Consider the following 23,675-nt stretch of genomic DNA (forward strand, 5'->3'; position numbering starts at 1 on the left):
CCTCCGCTGGCAGTTCGGTGTTTATCTTTCAGGTCCCCCCCCTCCACCACCACCACCACCAACACACACACACACAGACATTCTCTGCACTGGCTGTTTCCCTTCCTGGGTTACTCTTCTCCCAGACATAAGCAGGGCTCATTCTTTTGCCTCCTTCAACTTTTTTTTCCCTGTCCAGGCTGGAGTGCAGTGGCACAATCATGGCTCACTGTAGCCTCGAACTCCTAGGCTACTGAGATCTTTCTGCCTCAGCCTCCCAAGTAGCTGAGACTACAGGCACGCACCACCATGCCTGGCTAATTTTTTTGTAGAGATGGGGTCTTGCTATGTTGCCCAGGCTGGTCTCAAACTCCTGGCCTCAAGTGATCCTCCCACCTCGGCCTCCCAAAGTGCTGGGATTACAGGCATGAGCCATCACACCCGGCTTTCCTTCAGCTTTTATTAAAACATCATTTTCCCAGTGAGGCCTTCCCTGGCTACCAGTTCTAAAATCTCAACCCAATAATATCTCCATATCCCCCTTCCTGATTTTGTTGTTTCTTAGTACGCTTATCACAGCAAACAATCTATATATTTTATTTATTTATCTGACTTATATCAGTCTCTCTCACTGGGATATCAGCCGCATTAGGGCAGGAGTTTGTCTGGCTTGGTCTCAGCTGCATCCCCAGTACCCAGTCAAGTGCCAGACACATAGTAGATGCTCAATAAATATTACTGAATGAATGAAAACAAACATATAAATTTGCATTTTCCTTTTACAAAAACAGGATCATAATAATGTTCTACAATTTGCTGTGTCCCTTACCACACTAGACATATTCTTGCATATCAGTACCATGGACCTCACTCTTTTAAAAGGCTGCAGTGTTGTAGTGAATAGACACATCCCTGTTTATTTAATATTCCTCTAAACACTTCCAGTTTGTCTCTATTACAAGCGAAGCTGAGAAGAATAATCTGGCCATACATTCTTGAGTACTTGTGAGAATTTTTCTGCAGGATGAATTCCAAGATGTGGAATTGTCAGGTGTCATAGGGAATGCACATTAGATATTCTTGGAGATTTACAGGGCTATATTTTACAGTTTTTTTTCCTAGAGATAGAGTCTTGCTCTGTCACCCAGGCAGGAGTGCAGTGGCATGATCATAGCTCACCGTAACCTCGAACTATTGTGTTCAAGTGATTCTCCCACCTCAGCCTCCCAAGCAGCTGGGACTACAGGAGTGCACCACCACAGCTGGCTAATTTTTAAATATTTTTTATAGAGACAGGGATCTCACTATGTTGCCCAGACTGGTCTTGAACACCTGGCCTCAAGCGATCTTCCTGCCTCAGCTTCCCAAAGTGCTGGGATTACAGGCATGTGCCAGTGCGCCTGGCCTACATCTTACAGTTTTTTAAAAGACAGGTGTGTGTGTGTGTGTGTGTGTGTGTGTGTGTGTGTGTGTATCTTCTGAAATTAAATCCATAATTTAAAAGTATTCTTAATTCCTCTGGCCCCAAAAATTTAAACATGGAAGCATTAACATGACTCATGGAAAACATACATATACACAAAAGTAAAATAAAGACATCTTCATGCAAAGAGAAAGGAAAAAAAATATCAAAACAAGTTTTAAGCAGAAGTTCATCAATTTCGGAATCTTAGTGTCTGGGAAGACAGGGAAGAGTAAGGATGCTTTGGGGTTAGACTCCAAACAAGAACTGAAGACTTTCTCATTTGTATCTCTTTCTCTTTTATTCAGGTCAATAAAGTTCTCCGGGGACCTCTGAGTGGTGTGAGGTCTCTGTGTCTTGATCCAATATACAACCACTTTCCCTCTTCTGTTCACTCCACCAAGGGGAGGTCCTTCTCTCTGGCTGCACTGACATCCCTGTTCAGCAGTCAGTAAAATCTTCCATTTATTTGGCATCTTCTCTCTGTATTTCATCTACACCGTGGTTTAAACTCAAAGCTAGAAGTTCCCTGAAGACCAACCACCAAACCCTAAGACCAAGGGGGCCACTGGAAGCCCCCTTCAAATTAGTTCCCCCAAACAAAAGGAAAATCCAGCTCCGGAAGACATTCATCATCATGGCCCCCAGCAAACCCAGTAAGGCCACAGAGAAGGGCCCCAGAAAGACAGCGAGGCAGAGGAACTTCTCAACCCACATGAGGTGAAAAAGGTACCCAAGGAGCCAGATGAGGTGAAGACGGCTCCCTCGAAAGCAGGTGCAGCCAAGAAGGCCCTAAAGAAAGGCAGTAAAGCCAAGAAGGTCCCGTCCGAACCAAACAAGGCCATGAAGGTCCATCCCAGTGCCTCTGGGCTCAACAGGAAGTCCAAGGTCAAAGGCAGCACCAGGCTGATGCTGGTGGCTAATGTCTGTAATCCCAGCACTTTGGGAGGCTGAGGCAGGAGGATTGCTTGAGGCCAAGAGTTTGAGACCCGCCTGGACAACATAGTGAGACCCTGTCTCTATAAAAAAAAGTATTAAAAATTAGCCTGGCTTAGAGGCACGTGCCTGTAGTCCCAGAAGGCTGAGGCGAAAGGATTTTTTGAGTCCAGGAGTTCGAGGCTGCAGTGAGCTATGATGATGCTACTGCACTCCAGCCTGGGCTGCAGAGCAAGACCCTGTCTTAATTTTTAAAAAAGTTGTCAAGATACTGAGTCCTACAGGAAAACAAAAACTGGGACTAAGACTCCAGTGGAGCCTGTTAACTTTCTATGACCTTGAATTTCTACAACCTTGAATTTTCATGTGGACAGACCACTGTGCGCGTCCATCTCTTCCTTCTTTGATTGTCAGAGGATGTTCCAAACTCCTCATCTATATCCAAAGTCTCCTCCAAAGTCACCCCAGCCACACACGTGCAGAAGCTACACCAGCCACCCCCAAAAAATCCTTTTCCAGCAACTTCTCTTTAACCACCTCTCTCCTCCTTCCAGCTCACTAATGCTCTTAAATGGAAACCAACGTCCATTTGATCGAGCCCTGCCACCCATCGATCCTACCATTTCTCAGGATGTTCTCCTGCCTTTGCCTCCTTCCTTGCCAACCTTACATAGGTTAATTACATAGCACTTCCTTATTTCTCTTTCTCTCTTGGAAAAAGTTCATTTCTGTGTGAACTCAACTGGTTACCTTCCCCACGCCTGGGCAGTGGAACGTTCCTGAATGAGGTCAACTATCTGGGTTGATGATATTAAATCCATGATCCTAAACTTCAAATGGGCATTCCAGAATCCCAGCATCCTACACTGGAGGAGACACTGGTGCATCCTGGCACATCGATAGGAATGACCCACTTTAGAGAAATATACTTCTGTCGTTAAAAACGCCACCCTAGGCCAGGTGTGGTGGCTCACGCCTGTAATCCTAGCACTTTGGGAGGCCAAGGCAAGAGGATCGCCTGACCCCAGGAGTTCAAGATCAACTTGAGCAAGAGTGAGACCCTGTCTCTACTAAAAATACAAACATTAGCCAGGTGTCACGCATGGTGTGCACCTGTAGTCTCAGCTACTCAAGAGGCTGAGGCAAGAGATCATTTGAGCCCAGTAGTGTGAGGCTGCAGTGAGCTGTGATGATGCCACTGCACTCTACCCAGGGTGACAGAGTCAGAGTATGTCTCAAAAAATAAAAAATAAAAAAATAAAAACCTCATCCTTGACCCCAAACCCCCATCGAGTCACCAACCCATTTCTCTACTCCCCTTCAGAAAAAAGAAGCTGTCTCCAGTTCCTCACCTCACATTCTTCTATCCTCTCAGGGCTGGCTTCTAGCCCCAATCACTCAACCAAAACCCTTCCAATGAGCATCTCCCAAGACCTCTGGGCTGCCACATCCCAGAGCCGCGTTTCCGTGTTCAGATTCCTTGGCCACACCCTCCTTTATATTCTTCTAGTTTTCCTCCTATTCGACAAGCCTCTACTTCTCAGTTTCTAAACAGTGGTTGTCCCTGGGGCTCAGTCTTAGGTAATCCTCCCTTCTCTACCCAGACGCTCTTTTTAGAGCTGACGTGCATTTTGATGGGTTTTGTCATTCTCCTATTACCCTTTCCATTACCCCTAAAATATCCACTTATTGCCCTGCTTGGTGTCCCAGGAGAGGCAGGGCTGACTTCATGGGTTGCAACGTATCACCCAAGCCCTCGCATCCCCTGCCTCCTGGAGGCCAACACCACTGGAGAGAAGGAGAAGTTGGGGTATTTTGTCATCCCATTTCCTCCCTGATTCAGGGTACAGTCCTAGCAATAGCCAAGTCCCTTTGTGCCTCCTCAAAGGCACCTCAAACTTCCCAGGAGTGTCTATGTCTGTCTCCCAAATTGCTACCAACTGGGTGGCTTCAAACAACAGAAACTTATTTTCTTGCTGTCCTGGTGTCCAGAGTCCAAAATTAGGGTGTTGACAGGACCAAGCTCCTTCTAAAGGCTCTACAAGAGGATCCTTCCTTGCCTCTTCCAGCTTCTAGTAGCTCCAGGTGTCTTTGGCTTGTGGCAGCATCATTCCAATCTCTGCTTCTGTCTCCCCTATGCCTTTTCATATAAAGACACCTGTCGTGGATTCTTGAATCTGCCCTAATCCAAGATGACCTCAACTCAATCCTGGAGTCAAAGACATCAGCAAAGACCCTATTTTCCAATAAGGTCACACTCTGAGGCTCCTTTGGCGAACCTGAATTTTTGAAGGACACCATTCAAACCACGACAGTGTCCAAAGTCCAAACTCTTCAGTTCCTTCCCTAAACTCATCTGGCCTTTTTATATTCACCTCTGTAGTGAATTGTACCACCAGCCTCCTGGTGGCTCAGGGAAGGTGACCCTAAGAGACTTTCCTGATTCCTCTATCTTTGTCACCCCACAGCTGATGTACCACCAGTTTCCACCAATTCTTCCAAAATCAGGCTTTGAATCCTCGAGCTCAGCCCTGTCTTCTCTGCCCCACCTGAGGTCAAACTACCACCCTCTCCCACCTGAAATGTCTACAATCTCAGTAAACTCCACAGCTATCTACTGCTGGTCTTTCTGACTTCCAGCTCATTCTCCATTGAGAAGTCAAAGCCTTATGCTGCGTGAAAGAAGCCAGACACAAAAGGTCACATTTTGCATGATTCCATGTATATAAAATACCCAGAAGAGATAAATCCATAGAGACAGAAAACAAATTAGTAGTTACCAGGGGTAGGGGAGAGGGGGACCATGGAACAACTGCTTAATGGATATGGAGTCTCCTTTCAGGGTGATGAAAATGTTCTTGGAACTGCCAAGTTGCACAACACTGTGAATACACTGAATGCCACTGACTTGCTCACTTTAAAATGGTTAATGTTATGTTGCATGAATTTCACCTCAATTTAAAAAAATCTTTTTTTTTTTTAAAAGTAAAGCAGCTCTTTCCTATCCCACTTAAACTTCTCTGGGAGCTTCCTGTTGCATGTAGAATAAAGTTCACCTCCAGCCCTTGTGTGACCCATCCCTGCCAACATCTCAGGTCTCTTCCCACCTGTTACCCACTTTGTTCATTAGCCTGTAGCTACACTGGCTCTCTTGGAATATGATGAATTTGTTCCTGCCCCAGGGCCTTTGCACATTTCTGGAATGCTTTTCCTCTCTCTCATTCTGTTCACACTCTGCTCTGTGCTTTCCAATCTTCAGATCTTTGCTGAAATGACACCTCCATCCTCCTAATTACTCTCCACCCAAAAATATGCCTATACCCTAACCCCTGACACCTGTGACTGTGACATTATTTGGAAAAAGCCTTTTGTAGGTATAATGAAGTTAGGGGTCTCGAGAGGAGATCATCCTAGATTATCTGAAGGGCCCTAAATCCAATCACAAGAATCCTTGTAAGAGACAGAAGAGGAGAAGACACAGGCACACACCAAGGAGAAGACCATATAGAGACAGAGGCAGAGATTGGACTGGTGCAACCACAAGCCAAGGAATGCCAGCCAGAACTCCCAGAATCTGGACGAGGCAAGGAAGGATTCTTTCCTTCAACCGTCAGAGGGAGCACCACCCTGCTAATGTCTTGGTTTTGGTCTTCTGGCCTTCAGAACAGGGAGAGAATATATTTCTGTTGTGTTGAGCCACCCAGCTGGTGGTGGTTAGTTATGGCAGCCCTAGCAAACTAATACAGGACCCTACTAGTTTTCTTCCTAACACTTATCACAATTAGTTATAAGGTCTGTATCCACTTATTCCCTATTTAGTGCCTTCTTTTCCTATTCCACGTTCCAGGAGGACCAAGAGGAACCACATCTGCCCTGCTCAGCATCACATACCCACCCCTGCACCTCAGTGCTAGGCACAGGGCAGGACTCCGCTAAATATCTGTTGAACGAACAAATGAATCCACATCTACTTCATTTCTCTTAACACCTCAGCATCAGTCCTTCCTGCATCTTCCACCTTCTCTTCTAACTCCCAGCTGTTGCATTAGCAGCCTAAGTTAAACAGATTTTCTGGAAAGCCCCAACCAAGCCCCTGATAAAACCGCCCTCACTTGCTCTCTCCCTTGCACTTCCCCAAATATTTGCATCTGCCTGGCCTCTTCCTTTGCTGGTCCCCCTTGTCATCCATGAAGATTCTCCTTGAAGCTTTATCATGAAAAAAAATTAACCAACATATTCTATGCCTCCAAAAGAAGCTTTTACTTTTGCAAACTCTATTGATTTAATCCTAGAGGCTGCTGGCAGTGGTCCCAGGGCTTAATCAATATGACAACACCCAGCACAGCCAGAACATCAAGGAGTCTCAGCCAAGATCTTCCGCTTGGGTCTTCACTGACCCTGACTGAATCTCTCTCAACCTATGAAGAAAGGTTTACAGTAGAGGGCAGGATATTTTGCAACTGCTCCAGGATCTTGCTTAGGTGAGCAAAAGGAAAAGCCTTCAAGCTTGGGGCGCTTCAGAGCTATTTGTTAATTTGCTACTACGACCGATTCCCAAGAGAGCTAAGCAAGCAGAAACCGAAGATAACAACAGAGAAACACTGCAGATTCTAGAACCTGACGATATTCTCCCTGGTGGGGTGAGCAGGGGAGGAACATGCAGACGGGAGGTGGGAAAAAGAAGATGAGGATGGCAAGAGTTAAAACAAAATGAATTAAAACAGAGATTCCTTCACCCCTTCATGCAGATACTAAGTGACCAGGGAAGTAGAAAAAAAAGGTCACAGGAAGAAGGAGGTTGAGGGTGACTAAATGAATGCCCAGGGCTTTAGAAACCATTCATCTCCTTGAAGGAAAACTCAAACAATTCTTTCTCACATTGTTTTCAGAATGTGAGTTTAAATGCATGTGAATATGCATAATCCTCATGAGACCCCTGTACTTAGATATCAGCCCTGGTATGCAGATAATGAAGTATATAGTCAGGATAGTCTACGTCCTGCTGCAGTAACAAACAGCCCCCAAATCTCAGTGGCTGAACACACCACGGGTCTATTTTCCTACTCATGCTATGTGTCCACTGCAGGTGGGATGGGACTGATCCATCATTCTCTCTCCAGCACCTAGCTTGAAAGAAGCTCCATCTCTGAGCATACAGGACAGTGGAGACAGGAAGAAGGAACCACGGCGAATCATACACTCACTCTTAAAGCTTCTGTCCAGATCCTTTTGTAGTTCACAAGCATGATGATTGTGTTTTCACATCCACGTGTGAGATGTGCCTCCCTCAAACCTTGTTATGACATTGGCATATTACCCATCTGATGTGAAAAAGCTTCAGTCCAAAATGACTCATGTCACTGCCTCTCACATTTCATTGGCTAAATCAAATCACATGGCCACACCTAACTTCAAGGAGGTGGGGAAGTGACACTCTATTGGGTGCCCAAAGAAGAACCATAAATATTTGCTGAATAAGGACACTCACCCACTCAGGAAGATTATACGACTTGCCCAAAGTCAAACAGCTTTGAAGGTGGCAGAAGTGGGACCTGAACTGAGGGGACTATTTGGCCCATGTGCTTTTAGCTCTACTAGCCTGCACGTGACAGGAGTTTAGAGTAAAACCTTAGATAACAGTGAAGTATCGGTGGAGGCAAGGGGAAGAAGGAACAATAATACATCGAGTGACAGAGAGATGAAAGGTACCAGAAAATTACAACCAGAGCATAAGTAAAGGAATCTCAGCTCAGTGTGGTGGCTCATGCCTATAATCCTAACACTTTGCAGGGCCAAAGCAGGAGGATCACTTGAGGTCAGGGGTCTGAGAACAGCCTGAGCAACACAGCAAGACCCCATCTCTACAAAAAACAGAGAAATTAGCCAGGCATAGTGGTGCCCACCTGTAGTCCCAGCTACTGGGGAGGCAGAGGCAGGAGGATCACTTAAGCCCAAGAGTTTGAGGCTGCAGTGAGGTATGATGACAACATTGCACTCCAGCCTGGGCAACAGAACAAGACCCTGTCTCAAAACAAATAAACAAATAAATAAATAAGTAAAGAAATCTCATTGTTAGAAACCAAAACACATTGCAAACATTAGGAAAGGAGTGGTGGAGTTTTCAACTCCTTTTAGAGAAAGAAACAGTAACAGAATAGAATAGGGGTTCTGGCCAGGTGCGATGGCTCATGCCTGTAATCGTAACACTTTGAGAGGATTGCTTGAGGCCAGGAGTTCAAGACCAGCCTGGGCAAGAGTGAGACCCTATCTCTACAAAAAATAAAAAAATTAGCCAGGCGTGGTGGTGCTTCCTGTAGTCCCAGCTACTCAGGAGACTAAGGCAGGAGGATCCCTTGAGCCCAGGAGTTTGGGGCTGCTGTGAGCTACAATGACACTACTGCACTCTAGCCTGGGCAACAGAGCAAGACCCTGTCTCCAAAAAAAAAAAAAGAAAAAAAAGAGTAGGTATTTATATGAGGCTATCTAAGGAGGTGAAGGCACAACCATGAAGGGAACCTGTACCCTTCTTGTTCTTCCTCTGAAATCTGCCATCTTGGCTCAGACCGAAGGTCCAACAAATGCTAGTTGGTGCAACGGCAGCCCCAGGAAGCCAGGGCCAGGGCTTGCCAGGACTCCCATCAGCTGCACCATCTCTCCCTGGACATTTTCCTGCTCAGTTCTGGGAAATCTGGGCCGGAGCTGGACGGTGTTCCAGAACGGATGGTGCTGGCTTGGCTCTTCTGATCACTCCTCCTCCACCCCTACCCCGGGCCAGACTGGAAGTGGGAACAGATCCTGGCTCTGCTGCACTCCCGGCCAGCAGGCGGGAATTCTAAACAGCCAGATAGGGCCGGTTTAGCGCAAGAGTGAAGATTCTGGAAAGTCCTCAGCATCACTGCCAACCTATCATTACCATTTCAGTTTTGACCACCTACTGTATGTCACCTAAGTGTTTTCTGCACATTAATTCATTAAGCCCTTGCAACCTATCTGCCTACACATCCTACTGGTTAACCTTCAAATTATATTCAGAATTAGTGGTTTCTAGAAGCTTGGGGGGAAGGGAGGAATACAAAGTGACTACTAATTGGTACAGGGTTTTCTTTTGGGTTGATGAAATGTTCTGAGACTAAACAGAGGTGATGGTTTCACAATATACTGATGTAGCAAATGCCACTGAATTGTACACCTCAAAATGGTACATCTTATGTTATAGGTATTTTACCATAATAAAAACATTTTAAAATTGCAGCCAGAATCCAACAACTCCTCAATTATCTCCACAGCCAATACTCAGGTCTCTCCCCCACTGTTACTTGCATGGTCCAATACTGTCACCTCCTTCCTAATTCCCCAGCATCTGTCCTCACCCCCCACCTTCTGTGGCCAGAGGAGACTATGAACATCCAAGTCATGGCATACCCCTGTTCTGCTCAAGAACCATCTATGGCTCCCATCTCACTCAGGGAAAAAGCCAAAGCCCACAAGGCCCTGCACAAACTGCCCCATCATCTCCCTACCCTAACTTCCTCCCTCTCCCTACCTCGCTCACTGCCTTCAGCCATGCCAGCTTCCTCACTGTTCTTCCAATGTGTCAAGCATGCCCCTATCTCAGGGCCTTTGCATTTGCTGTTTCCTCTTCCCCCCACCCCCCACACATGCTCATAGTTTCCTCCTCACCCCCTTCAGGTCTTGGCTCAAATGCCACCTCCTCGGTGAGGCCCTATCTAATATAGCAACTGGCCTCCCCAGCCCCCTCTCTGTTGTTTTTATACCATTGCCCTTGTAATCTTCTAAAGTACTGTGCAATTTACTTATTATTATTTTTTGTTGTTTATCATGTCCCTCCCAATGAGAATGTAAACTCCAAGAGGGTAGGGACTTCTGTCTGTTTCCTGTGCCTTGAAGAGTGCCTTACCCACAGTACACACCCCATCAGTATTTGCTAAATGAATGTACAGCCCCATGAAGCAGGGACTATTTTCTGCCTGTTTTACAGAAGAGGAAAACAGAGACTCATTATCAGACATGCAGCTAGTATTGATTGGGCCATAACCCAACTCAGTCTGAGTTCACAGCCTGGACTCTAAAACACAGTGATTGTTTCTTATTATCCACACTGCAAGGATGGACCCAACACCTGCTATGTGCCAAGTAGCTTTCTAAGCGCTGGGGATGAAAGAGAGGGCAAAACAGACAGATCTCAGCCCTCGTGGAGGTGACACTGTAGCTGCCTCAGTTTTTTCCTGCCCCAACTCTCACCCACCCTCACTTTTCATTCCAACAGCAGCCACTGAGTACCACGGTGTGAGATGCCCCAAGATACCAACTGGCTGTTCTATGGAAGCCACCTCCCATTGGGCAACTGTGGTGGCTTCTCTCTTTCAGTATGAGGAAGATTTGCTAGCCCCACCATCTTTGTACAACCAGGAGCCCCTTAGGCCCCAGGAACAGTTTTCTTTTCATCCCCACATTTGCAAATATAAGGATGAATGGAGCACCCTTCTCCTACCTCCTCCAAGAAGCAGAACCTGATTTTTCCTCTCCAAACAAATCCTCATCTCTCTGCTCTTGGAAGTGCAGAGAACTAAATAAGCACCTCCCGTGAGCTGTTTTACAAATGTTTGTGTTTTGTTAGTGTTTTGTTCTTCCATATTTTCACGCTGGAAGTAGTCAGTTCTGGCCAGAATACCACCCACCCCCACAAAATAAACATGTCATTGTACATTGTGATAAATGCTATAAAAATGGGGTGAAGGCCGGGCGTGGTGGCTCACGCTTGTAATCCTAGCACTTGGGAGGCCGAGGCGGGTGGATCATTTGAGCTCAGGAGTTCGAGACCAGCCTGAGCAAGAGCGAGACCCCGCATCTACTAAAAAAATAGAAAGAAATTATGTGGACAACTAAGTAGATATAGAAAAAATTAGCCGGGCATGGTGGCGCATGCCTGTAGTCCCAGCTACTGGGGAGGCTGAGGCAGGAGGATCGCTTGAGCCCAGGAGTTTGAGGTTGCTGTGAGCTAGGCTGACGCCACAGCACTCACTCTAGCCCGGGCAACAGAGCGAGACTCTGTCTCAAAAAAAAAAAAAAAAAAAAATGGGGTGAAGCTAATTTAGACTGGCTGGGTCAGGAAAGGCTCCAAGAACGTACCACTTCAGAGGAAACCTAAAGGGTTTACAAAGATTCGCCAAGTGACGAGTCAGGCCAAGGTATAAGAATTTCACAGTCCATCAATAGGTAAACAGATAAACAAACTGTGGTATTTCTGGACGGAATGCTATTCAGCAATAAAAATGAATGAAGTCATAGTGTTCATTCATTCAACACTCATTTATCAACCACTACAATGTGCCAGGTGCTGTTCCAGGATGTTCTAGTCCATATTAGTGGACAAAACCAATAAAACCCCCTGCCTTTGTGGAGATCACAGTAATATGGGGAGACAGACAATCAACAGATAAATACGACAGTGAAAAGTTCCAAAGGGGAAAATAAGGAAGAGAAATGGGAGGGAAATACTGAGTGTGCAATTTACAGTAGGAAGGATGCTGAGAAGGTGGCCTTGGAGTGAAGTCTTGAAGGAGATGAGGGAGGAGCCAAGACGTTACCTGAGGGAAGAATGATCTGGGCTCAGGAAACAGCCAGTGCAAAGGCCCTGAGGTAGGACTATGCCTTGTGTGTTAGAGGAAGAGTAAAGAGGTAGCATAGTAAGAGAAAGGTGAGTGAGGGAGGAGATGCTGGTGGGCTTCCCCAAGCAGAGAAAATCAGCAATGGGCAAGCAGAGTGGTAACTTCACAGCCTGGGAAGAAGGGAGAAAAGAGAGAAGGGAGAAGGGAAGGAGGAAGAAGACAGGCCTGAGCTCAGAGTCCTGCCACTTTCAGACCCCATGTCTTAGACAAACAAGTCTGGCGTCAGGAAAGCCCACATTTCAGGGGCCTGCCATGTTGTTCTGAAAAACAGACTGACAGAGAGAAAGAAGGGAGGCTTAGGTAGGATGATCACTTAAGCCCAGGTGTTTGAGACCAGGCTAGGCAACATAGTGAGACCCTGTCTCTACAAAAATTAAAAAATTAGCTGAGTGGGATGGCATGTGCTTGTTCCTGGCTACTTGAGAGTCTGAGAGGGAAAGATCACTTGGGCCCAGGAATTTAAGATTGCAGTGAGCTATGTATGACCAGGCCACTGCACTCCAGGCTGGGTGACAGAGCAAGACTCTGTTTCTAAAAAACAAAACAAAACAAAACACAAAAACAAAAAGAGAAAGACAGAAAGAAGGGCTGGCCTTGCCTTGTGAGAAAGAAAAGGAACAGACAGATGTAATCTGAGAAACAACGGGAAAAAATACAGCTGCTATACAATAATGCACATTATATCAGATCTGGCAAACACCAGCCCATGATCTGCTTGTGTAAATAAAGTTTTATTGGCAAACAGCCACGTCCATTCATTTACATATTATCTGTGGTTGCCTTTGCTACAACAGGAGAGTTGAGTGGTTCCAAACAGACAGGATGACTCACAAAGCCTCAGCTATTTACTATCTAGCCCTTTGCAGAAAACCTTCGAAGACCCCTGTACTATGACAATAATATGTAACTGTATATTAGTATATTATGTATTTGCAGCATACACAGTTGACCCTTGAATAGCACAGGTGTGAACTGCATGGGTCCACTTGTGCATGGATTTTTTTCAATACAAGTTACACTGAGTGTGTCTGCCTCTCCTGCCTCTGCAAGACCAGCCCCTCCTCCTCCTCCACCTCAGTCTACTTAACATGAAGATGATGAAAATAAAAACCTTTATGATGATCCACTTCCACTTAATAAATAGGGAATATATTTTTTTCTTCCTTTTGATTTTCTTAATAACATTTTCTTTTCTGTAGCTTATTTTATTGTAAAAATACACTATAGAACACATATACAAAGCATGTGTTAATCAACTGTTTACATTATCAGTAAGACTTCTTGTCAACAGCAGGCTATTAGTATTAATAGTTAAGTTGGGGGGGGGGTTAAAATTTATAAGTGGATTTTTGACCCAGCAGGGTGGTTGGGTCAGTGTCTTTACACCCTGCATTGTTCAAGGGTCAACTGTGTTTATCCACAAATACATAATTATATAATGTAAAATGGCAAAATAGGTCAGATGTGGTGGCTCACACCTATAATCCCAGCACTCTGGGAGGCCGAGGCAGGAGGGAGGATTGCTTGAGGCCAGTTCAAGATCTGGCTAGGCAACATAGTGAGACCCCATCTCTACAAAAAAATTAAAACATTAGCCAGGTCAGGTGGCACATGCCTGTAGTCCCAGCTACTTGAGAGGCTGAGGTGGGAGGATCGCTTGAGCTCAGGAATTTAGTTGCAGTGAGCTATGATGGGGCCACTGCACTTCAGTCTGGGCAACATAGTGAGACCCAGTCTGTAAATAAAATAAAATAATAAAATAAAATAAAATGGTAAAATAATTACTATTATAACATATGTTGAGTGCTTACCATGTACCAAGCACCAAGCTAAGCTTTTTTGCCTATACAATTGCATTAAATCTGTTCAACAACTCATTGCATTGAGAAATTGTTATTATCATACAAGTGATTAAAAGCATGGACGCCGGAGCCAGACAGCCTCGGTGGAAATCCCACCTCTGCCTCTTGAAGGGTGCAAGACCTCAAATACTGGACCTCCCTTTGTCCTGATTTTCTCTTTTGTACGGGAGGTGATACCACCATCTACCCCTCGGGGCATCCAGAGGATGAACTTAACTGATGCAAGTGAGGTGCTTGGCCTATTGCCCAGAAGTCTTGTTACCATGATTGTCCTTATTTTATAGATAAGGAAACTGAGGCACAGGGAGGTGAAGTCCCGGGCAGCCATCACTGCCAAAAGGAGGGAATCTGGCCAAGTTGGGAAAAGGGTGATGAAAACCAGCAACCATGGAGCTCATGAGAGGCAGACCCCAAACACTGCCCTGGGGGACTTGTGCCTGTCCACCTGTCACCTCATGGTCGTACTGGACAATGGACCTCAGAGTGGTCAGAAAGCGGGGACCTGCTGGTCAGCTGCCAGAGACAATGAGGGGCTGCTCTTCCGTTCTCCATGTAGGGGAGGAAGGCCAGTTAAGCTTGAATGGAGGAAGCTGAAATAGTGACAGTCCTATCATTACAGAGCATTGGAGGAATTCAAAGAAGTAGGTGGGGCTGGGAGGAGGCAGACCATTGTTACTGCCACTGGTACACTACTAACACAGCTGGACTGAATTGGGGAGAGGTGGGCTCACACCATTGTTAATATGTCCGGGCTTCAATGTCACGTATGCACTTACTTCTGGCTGCCAAGACAGGCTCCAAAGAAGTAGAAGCAAATGAAGTCGCTTCCTGCCCCTAGGACCTGAGTCCACCTCTTGGGCTCAGCCTGAAGGGCCTTTTCTCAGTTTCACCTCCAGCAAGACGATCACTGGCAGCGATCACTTAGTTCCTATCCTAACCCCAGGAGGGCACTTTCCACTATATCCCAGTCTCAGGTTAAGGTGAGGACCTTGCCAGAGGCACAGACTGCCTGCTGAGACCTCTGCTACCCCAGGTACACCTTGATTATCCCCTGGGAAAGAAATCTCAATAAGTAGAGTGCCCCACACACAAGCTTGGCATAAAATTTAACTCCCTTAGAGAACACTGAAAGATTGTCACTAAAAGGGAAAGAACTCACAGAACAAGAAAAGAAGTGAAGGAGGAGAAACAAAAGAAGGGGGCAGGTACTAAATAGCATGTAGAGACTCAATCACCACTGCCACCACTAATAATAATAATAGGAATATCAAAGCAGATTTTTTTTTCTTTTTGGCCACCTGAGAACCTGATTTCTCCTTGTAGAAAAGACAAAGTGATGTGTCCACCAAACCTTCTCCTCCATGGACTACATTTCTCAGTCTCCCCTGCAGTTAAGTGGGCCATGGGTACTGACTGTCTCCTTTTACCCAAAATCCACTCTTCTGTCCCTCATTACCATTCACAGTGGAGGCTGACTTGTGTGGATGGCCTCATTGGGCTCCTGGCCCTCTGGAATCCAGTTGGTTTTGGAAAATGGGGAGACCTGGCAGGAGATTTGGGAGAGGTAATGATATTGAGGCATTTATTCTGCCAGCTTCCTCCCTCCATCTCTGTTTTGGTAATGGCCCACTCCTTTGTAAACTATCTCTTAATTTGATTCTTGATGTGTATCTTCTGTTTCCTACAGGGACCCTCACTGATACACCAAAGAACAAAATTCCAGTCCACAGAATGTAGCTGGAAGTGAGATTTGCTACTTCTAGTTGTGGCCCCTTAAACCTCCTGTGTGAGCCCTCTTACTCTCTTTTCCTACAGGCTGAAAGTGAAGGACTTTCAGTTCTTAGGGGATGGTGGAGCCACAAGATGGAAAGAGCCGAGTCCTGGAATCACCACACGGAAGGCCACCGGCTGATTACCTGATTGGACTCAGGGTGAGTGAGAAGTACATTCTTATTGTGCTAAGCCACTGCAGACTGGAGGTTGCTTGTTACAGCAGCTAGCACACCCTCATACACCTTTAACAGGATCACTCTTCCCCACTCAGAGAAGTTGGCTCCACCCCTAACTCCAGAGAGTCATGTGACTCAAGCCTAAGCCAATCAGGGTGCTCCTTTCTTCACCTCCCATTTCCCCACAGAATGATTGGTTCTGGTATGACCATATGACCCCAGCAACAGCCAATCAAAATCAAGAAAGTATTTACTGAGAATTCTGGGAAGATGGCTGAGTAAGCAAGAAGAATCTTTCTTTGGATATGATCTGGGGAGAATTGACAGGCTGGGGCTGCAGCCAAGTCATGGAGAATGGAGCCAACCACAAACAGTAGAGTTCAGAAACAGAAACTGAGGCCTAAGGATGTCATCTGATCCCTGGATCCAGACAAGCCTGGACTCTTCAGTCCCATGAGCCAATGAAATCCCTTCTTCTTGCTTAAGCCCCTTTGGCTTTTCTGTCCCTTGAACCAGTTTTCTATTCTAGTCCTCACCATGTGTCAGGCAACCTCACAGCAAGTCAGCAGGTAGATATTTTTATTTTAATTCCAATTTTACAGACAAGGAAACTGAGCCTTGTAAATTACCCAGGAGCCCCCAGTAGGAAATGCTTAGCAAAAGAGGATGTTTGGGGATTGGGTGTGTGAGTTTGTGTAAATGGGATTGGACTGGAGGTCAAGAGACTGAATTCCAATCCCCAAACCAATATTTTTTGTGTGACCTCAAGAGTGCAAATTAACTTCCCCCGTCCTATAATAAAACAGAAATTAAAACCCTTCTCCCTCTCCCCCTCTGATTTCATAGGGTTGACAAAGTGAGGTAATAGTTAAAAGGTGCTTTGAAGCAAAGGCTGTCAACTCATCATTGCTATTGTTGTTAATAAATGGTCACTGCTGACTTGGTTCCAGAAACCCTGGGGGCTGTCCAGTGACTCTCTTGGCCAGAATTCCAAAGACCATCTGTGGCAAATATGGCCTCCAGAGCACATACCATTGGCAATATCACAAACTGTTTTCCTCACCCAGAAAACACAACCAGAAAAGAAACAGAGATAGGGAGGGGAGAGGGAGGGAAAAAATCATGCCAGCTCAAAATATCTTTCAGTCTGATCAATGATTTCCATCACCACAGCCACTATTTCAGCCCAAAGCACACTGTCTCTTCCCTGAAGGATGGCAATCATTTTCTAACTGGCCTTATGGCTTTCATTCTTGCCCTGTTCCAATCCAGTCTCCACACAGTGGCCAGTGGGGCCATTCACAGACATAGTATCATTGTGTTGCTGCCTTGGTGGCCTGACCATACCTTTAGGATAATAAAGCATCTGCCACAGGGCCTCTGCACAGATATCTTTCCCACTATTCCCACTAAAGACTCAGTTTACCACCAATTCTATGGGGGAGGTTGTTTTACATGCTCCTCTTACAGCAAGCTGAACGTGGCTCTTTTTGCAGGGCTTATAGCATCTTTAATTGTAAGTTAAGTAGCAATAGCTATTTATATGTCATCCTTGCCAGACTGTAAACTCCATGAAAGCAATAATTGCATCTGTTATGTCCATTGCTGTAACCCAGTGCCTAGTGTACATAATTGTCACTCAATAAATATTTGTGGCTTGACAGGTTGAGTATGACAACAGACCCAGATAAAAGGAGGTAAAAGTTAAATAGTCAAAGAGGTTGTCTTGCAAATCACTGGGGCAGAGATGGACTTTTAAATACATGGTGCTGGGACAATTCTCATGTAATAAAAAGGAAATTGGACCCCTACCTCACACCACACATAAAAATCAATCCCTGGCTGGGCATAGTGGCTCACACCTGTAGTCCCAGCTACTTGGGAGGCTGAGGTGGAAGGATCACTTGAGCCAGGGAGTTTGACGTTTTGGTGAGTTATGATGATACCACTACACTCTAGCCTGGGTAACAGAGAGAAGACCCATCTCAAAAAAAAAAAAAAAAAAAAAAAATCAATCACAAGCTGATTAAAGACATACAGTGAACAAAACTGTAAATCTTTCAGAAATACGATAAAATATAATCATAGCCTCAGGGTAAAAGCAATTTTCTTAAATAAGATACAAAACCCATAGACTCTCAAGGAAAAGATTTCTAAAACCAACCACATTAAAATTAAGCACTGCTCTTGATCAAAAGACATTATTTAAAAAAATCAAAAGGCAAACCAAGAGAAAATATTGCATAGCATTTAATGATAAAGAACCAATTTCCAGAATATATAAGGATCACCTACAAATCAGTACTTTTTAAAAAAAGTAATCCAATGAAAAATAGAGCAAGAAGAGGTGCTTTATAAACAAGGAAACTTGAATAGCCAATAAATACATCAAAACATGTTCACCCTCATTTGTAATCAGAGGAAGGAAACTAAAATCACAAGGTATCATCAGATACCCATGAGAAAGGCTACAATTTTAAAACCTGAAAATACCAAGTGTTGGTGAGGATGTGGAGCAACTTGACTTCTCACTCACTCCTGGCAGGAGTGTAAATTAGCACAAGCACTTTGGAAATTCGTTTGGCAGCATTTAGTCAAGTTGACACTGCTACAAATATCAGTATCCAGCAATTTCACACAGAGCTGTGTGCCTCAGGGAGACTCCTGCATACATGCAGCAAAATCCATAAACCACCAGCAACGCTGCCCATGACAGCATCCAAAAGGGAACGAATTCATGTCTGTCATCAGTGAACACAAATATGAACCATGAAGAAGCTGCAGTGACCACGATGTGGATGAAATCTTAAAAAGGTAACGACGAGCCAACGAAGCAAAGTACAAAACAATTAGTATCATATACATTTATTTATATACAGTTCAAAACCCCATAACATTTAACTACAGTGCCTTAAAATGCATGTTTAGGTGGTAAAGCCACAAAGGAAAACAAGTGAATGATTCCCATAAAATCCTCATTCGTGGCTACTTCAGGAGAGAAAGAAGGGCTATTATGGGGACAGGCACAAGGGAGAATTTGAGGAGATGGTGGCATCGTGGTGATCTTGACCTGGGTAAAATGGATGTGCACTTCGTGGTCAGTCTTGAAAATGTTCACATATGTTCCTACACTCTTCTCTGGGCCTGTCTCTCTGTTCTCTTCTCTCTCTCTCTCTCTCTCTCTCTCACACACACACACACACACACACACACACACAGCATCAGCTAAAGACTTACTTAAAAAAAAATAAGACACATACACCAAACGATGGTTTATGCAGAGAAACAGACAAGGGGGCAAATACCCAGACAGAAAATTAAAAGATAACATAGACACAGGAAATGAAAAAGGATGAAGAGTTGGCCAGAAGGCGAGGGTAAGGAAATGAGAACTGGGGAGACAGAAAAAAAAATAAGATGATCAAGGGTAATGGGAGGGGGGAAAGATACAAGAAGAAATATTCTCTCTTTTCTTTCTGTTTCTCTTTTTTCTCTTTCTCTGTATTTTCCTCCTTCCTTCATCTCCTGCCATCTTTGTCTCTCTTTCTCTTTCCCTCATCATTGCCCTCCTTAAACTTCCCCCAGTTCTTTCCTTCTCCTTCCCTTTCTCTTTCCCCTTCCACTTTTCTTTCTCTCTCATCTCTCTCTCTCTTCCTCTTTTCTCTTCCATCTTCCCTACACACACACACACACAATCTCTCTCTCAACACATTTTTATCAAGCGCTACTCTGTGCCACACACGGTGCTAAAGAAAGAGGGAGGCCCTGGCCTGGGGACATGGGACAGTGTGGCCCACAGTGGTTACCAAGTGTCAGTGGCATAGATGCCTGCCCAGGATGCCTCGACCAGCCAGGCTCAGGCAGGGGCCTGTGGGCCGCCTGCCACTCTCTCCCCCTCATTAATTTCACTATCAAACACTCCCAGCATCACAAGTTGTAGCTCTTATTTATTAAATATTTAACTAGGAGAAACCCAGCTGAGATGAAACCTCTCATTTGTGGCAGCCCCAGGAGAGAAGAACATGGGCTGCTGCTGGGATTAACCCCGGCTGATGAGCAGGACCAAGGTGCCCAGAGGGGAAACAGGTGGGGGGCGGCGCCCAAGCCAGGGACGGAAAGACCCAGAAATGAAGGGAGCTGGGCATTCTCGCAGTCTCACCAGGATTCCGAGAGTTTTTTAGCCAGCAGAGGGGAGTTCAAAAACCCCCAAACGAGAACAGGTCAATCCATAGAGATGGAAGATAACTAGCAGTTGCCAGGTCTGCGGGAGTGGGAGGGGGGTGGATGGGGAGTGCACAGTTTCCTTCATGAGTACAGGATTTCCTTCTAGGGTGATGAAAATGTCTTGGAACTAGGGAGAGGTGATGGTTGCACAACAATATGAATGTACTAAATGCCACTGGCTGTACACTTTAAAATGGTTAATGGCTAATTTTCTGTTATGTGAATTTTATCTCAATGTTTTTTGAGACAGAGTCTCTCTCTCTGTTGCCCAGGCTGGAGTGCAGTGGCATGATCACAGCTCACTGCAGCCTTCAACTCCTGAACTCAAGTGATTCTCCTGCCTCAGCCTCCCAAGTAGCTGGGACTACAGGCATGAGCTACAATACCCAGCTAATTAAGAAAGTTTTTTTTTTTTTTTTGTAGAGACAGGGTCTTGCTATATTGCTCAGGCTAGTCTCAAACTCCTAGGCTCAAGAGATCTTCCCACCTTGGCCTACCAAAATGCTGGGATTACAGGTGTGAGCCACAGTGCCCAGCCATACCTCAATTTAAAAAAAGAAAAGAAAAGAAAACCCCCCAGCAAAATCCATTTTAAAAAAGAGTTTTTTTTCTTTCACTCCAACTATTAGATCTAAGGCTGCTGACCTCATTTTTAAAAATTAACACTTATGTATGTAGGGAGTGCTTGCTGTCAATGTTCCAGGCACTCTGCTCAGCACTTTGAATCATAACATCACTTACTCCTCACAGCCTTGGAAGGGAGATGCCAGCAGGTCTCTGGTTTTATAGAGAGGGAACTTGTGGCTCAGAGAGGGTAAGTGGCTTGCCCAAGATCACAGAGCTCTACGCCACTCTACCTGCTTAATCGCCTGGTGAGGAGTTCTCCAAAATCCCCAAGCCCAGGGACAGCCCTGGACCAATTTCTCTAGCATCTGTGGGGGTAGGGCTTGGGGCATCAGCATTTCTACAGCTTCCAAGGTGCAGCTGAGATCACCTGGGGAATCCTGTTGAGATACAGATTGGGATTGAGCAGGTCTAGGGTAGAGGATGAGATTCTGCGTTTATAACAAGGTCCCTGGAGATGCTGATAATGTAGGTTCAGGGACATCAGCAATAAAATGTTCTAGATCTCCACCATCCAGTCCCGTGGCCACCAGCCACACACGGGAATTGAGCACTTCAAATGTGGTGAGTGAAACTGAGGGATGGACTTTTTCATTGTACTTAATTTGTAAATTGCAATAGCCAGGTACGGCTGGTGGCTACCTTACTGGTTAGCTCATGTCTAGTCAACCTCCAAGAAAAAAACACAAATGACACATCAAGCAGGTAGGGAAAAAATTATATCCTAGAACTTTAATTACATAACCTAGAGCCTTAAAAATAACCCTGAGTTTGCCCCCTTGGGTCTCCCCAAAACCAATCCCTGCTTCACCCCCCAGACAGAGCCATCCAGGTCACTTCACACGAGCCCCTCACCTTCCGTACTCCCCAAATCACCCTGAATCAAGCCCACCCTCCCCTCAGGTCTCCTCCTAGCTCAGTTTTTCAGGTGTTATCTCCTGTCCCAGTGGACTCCAAGGTACAACCAAGATCACCAGGGAGATCTTTATTTTTGAGCTGTAGAACTTGCCACACTTCAACTCTATCCCTTACCTGTTTGTCTGGTCTTGGTCTGTCTCCCTCCCTATCTAGAATGTCAGCCACGCCAGGGATTCTTTTCTGTCTGTTTGTGTCTGTCTGGGATTTGTCTGTGTCCCAGTGCCCCTACCAAGGAGGAAACTGAGAGCTTCCACCACTTGCTGAGCATTTGCTATGTGCCAAGCACAGTGTTTTACATTCACTATCAATTTAATCCTTACAACATCTCTGGGAGGAAAATATTACTCTGCCCATATTACAGATAAAGAAACTGAGAGTCACTGAGGTTAAACGGCTTCCCAAAGGCCACACCACTGATAGAGAGAAACCTAGTCCTAGCTGACCTCTGAGGCTGTCCCTTAACCACTGCCCCATTTGTTATGAAAAACAGAAAGTACAGGTGTGCCAGGGGATAAAAAGGGGAAGTGGTTATTATTCCATTTCCTTTGGGGGAAAAGAAAATCCTCATTGTGGTTCACAGAGCCCAGAGCTATCTGCCCTTGTCACCTCCCTGTCCTCACTTCCTCCCACTCGCTTGGCACATAGTAGGTGCTCAAGAAACATTTACGAATGAATGAATGAAAGAATGCACCTCCCCTCCTCACATCTCTAAGCTGATATGCTGCAGGGATCTGTCTCCTGTACATGCCCAAGACCAGCCCCAGGTGTGGGGACTAAAGGGAATATAGAACCACAGTCTACACCAGCAGCACTTGCCATGCCAGCAGCCCAAAGAAAGTGAGGCACGATTTAAAAACTGGGTAACAGAAGGAGAAAGAGAGAGAAGGGGAGGCCGCAGCAGCTTTCATTCCAACATTTTCCAACTCTGGGTGAGATTTCCTTCTATATACTCATCTATATTTACATCAACGAATCTGTCGGTAGCCTGTTGCTGATCGTGTGGGATCTAAAGTTCACAGAAAGCTGCCTTCGACACCCAGCGAGGAAGAGAAACTGTAAATTAAATTTAAGTCACCCAAAAACCCTAAAGCCACCCACTTCCCTTGGAAAAACCTGTGACATCTATTACATTGGGATTTCTCAACCTTGACATTATTGACAATTTGGGCTGGATAATTCTTTACTGTGGGGGGCTGTCCTGTGCATTTTAGGATGCTTAACTCACCTCCCTGGCTTCTACCCACTAGATGACAGTAGCACCTTACACCCCCCCACCCCCGCATTCGTGACAACCAAAAATATCTCCAGACATTGCCAAAAGTACCCTGAGGGGTAAAATCACCCCCAGTTCAAAAACACTGCTTTTTACATACAGCCCAAGAAAAATTTCAAACCAATTAACTGTTCTTTCCCTGTTCCTTGTCATCAACATCCTGAATATACCAGTCACCTGGTCTCAAAATCGTTTCTACAGATTCCAAGAAATAGATAACAGCAGAGTTTCAATTATGAAGTTGGAGTACCAGATGTAGACTATCAGGACCTTGGACAGGGATTCACATACAAAGATGTTCACTGCACTGTTATTTATAATGGCAAAACAAACAAAGAACTAGAGATGGTTACATGAAGTATAATACACCCATAAAGTGAAATATCATCTGATATTAACAACAGTCTTTTCTGTAGCTACCACCAACCCATATAGCAGCACTGTGTGAATGTAAACAAGACACCCCTTTCTCAAGTTGTTAAGCCCATCTGTCAAAAATTGTCATAATATCTTCATTTTGTTAGAACAAGATACTTAAGCTTCCATCAGCTGGGGCACTGAAATTATAAATATACAGCTCTGTGATGCCTATGACATGTCATATGCTACCCTTGTGCAATATACAACCTGTGCAACTATACATCGTGACCCTTATTTTTTCAAAGATACTTAGTGGCATGGAAATATATGTTCACAAAAATTTATATCCATAAAAAGGTATGGGATGAAATACATTAATATATCTTCAAAGATTCTTTC

General features: G+C 45.1%; 1 protein-coding gene and 1 non-coding gene across 4 annotated transcripts in view; one reads left to right on the forward strand and one right to left on the reverse strand.

Annotated features, from left to right (window-relative positions):
* Window positions 1–23,675, reverse strand: part of CACNA1A (calcium voltage-gated channel subunit alpha1 A) — a 227,678-nt gene that overhangs the window by 191,865 nt on the left and 12,138 nt on the right. The window lies entirely within an intron of this gene.
* Window positions 7,601–7,704, forward strand: LOC123630920. The gene has a single exon (XR_006732851.1). It is a non-coding gene; the product is annotated as a small nucleolar RNA U13 (small nucleolar RNA).

This window comes from Lemur catta, chromosome 1 (assembly GCF_020740605.2).
Source record: "Lemur catta isolate mLemCat1 chromosome 1, mLemCat1.pri, whole genome shotgun sequence".
In the NCBI taxonomy this organism is placed as follows: Eukaryota; Metazoa; Chordata; class Mammalia; order Primates; family Lemuridae; genus Lemur; species Lemur catta.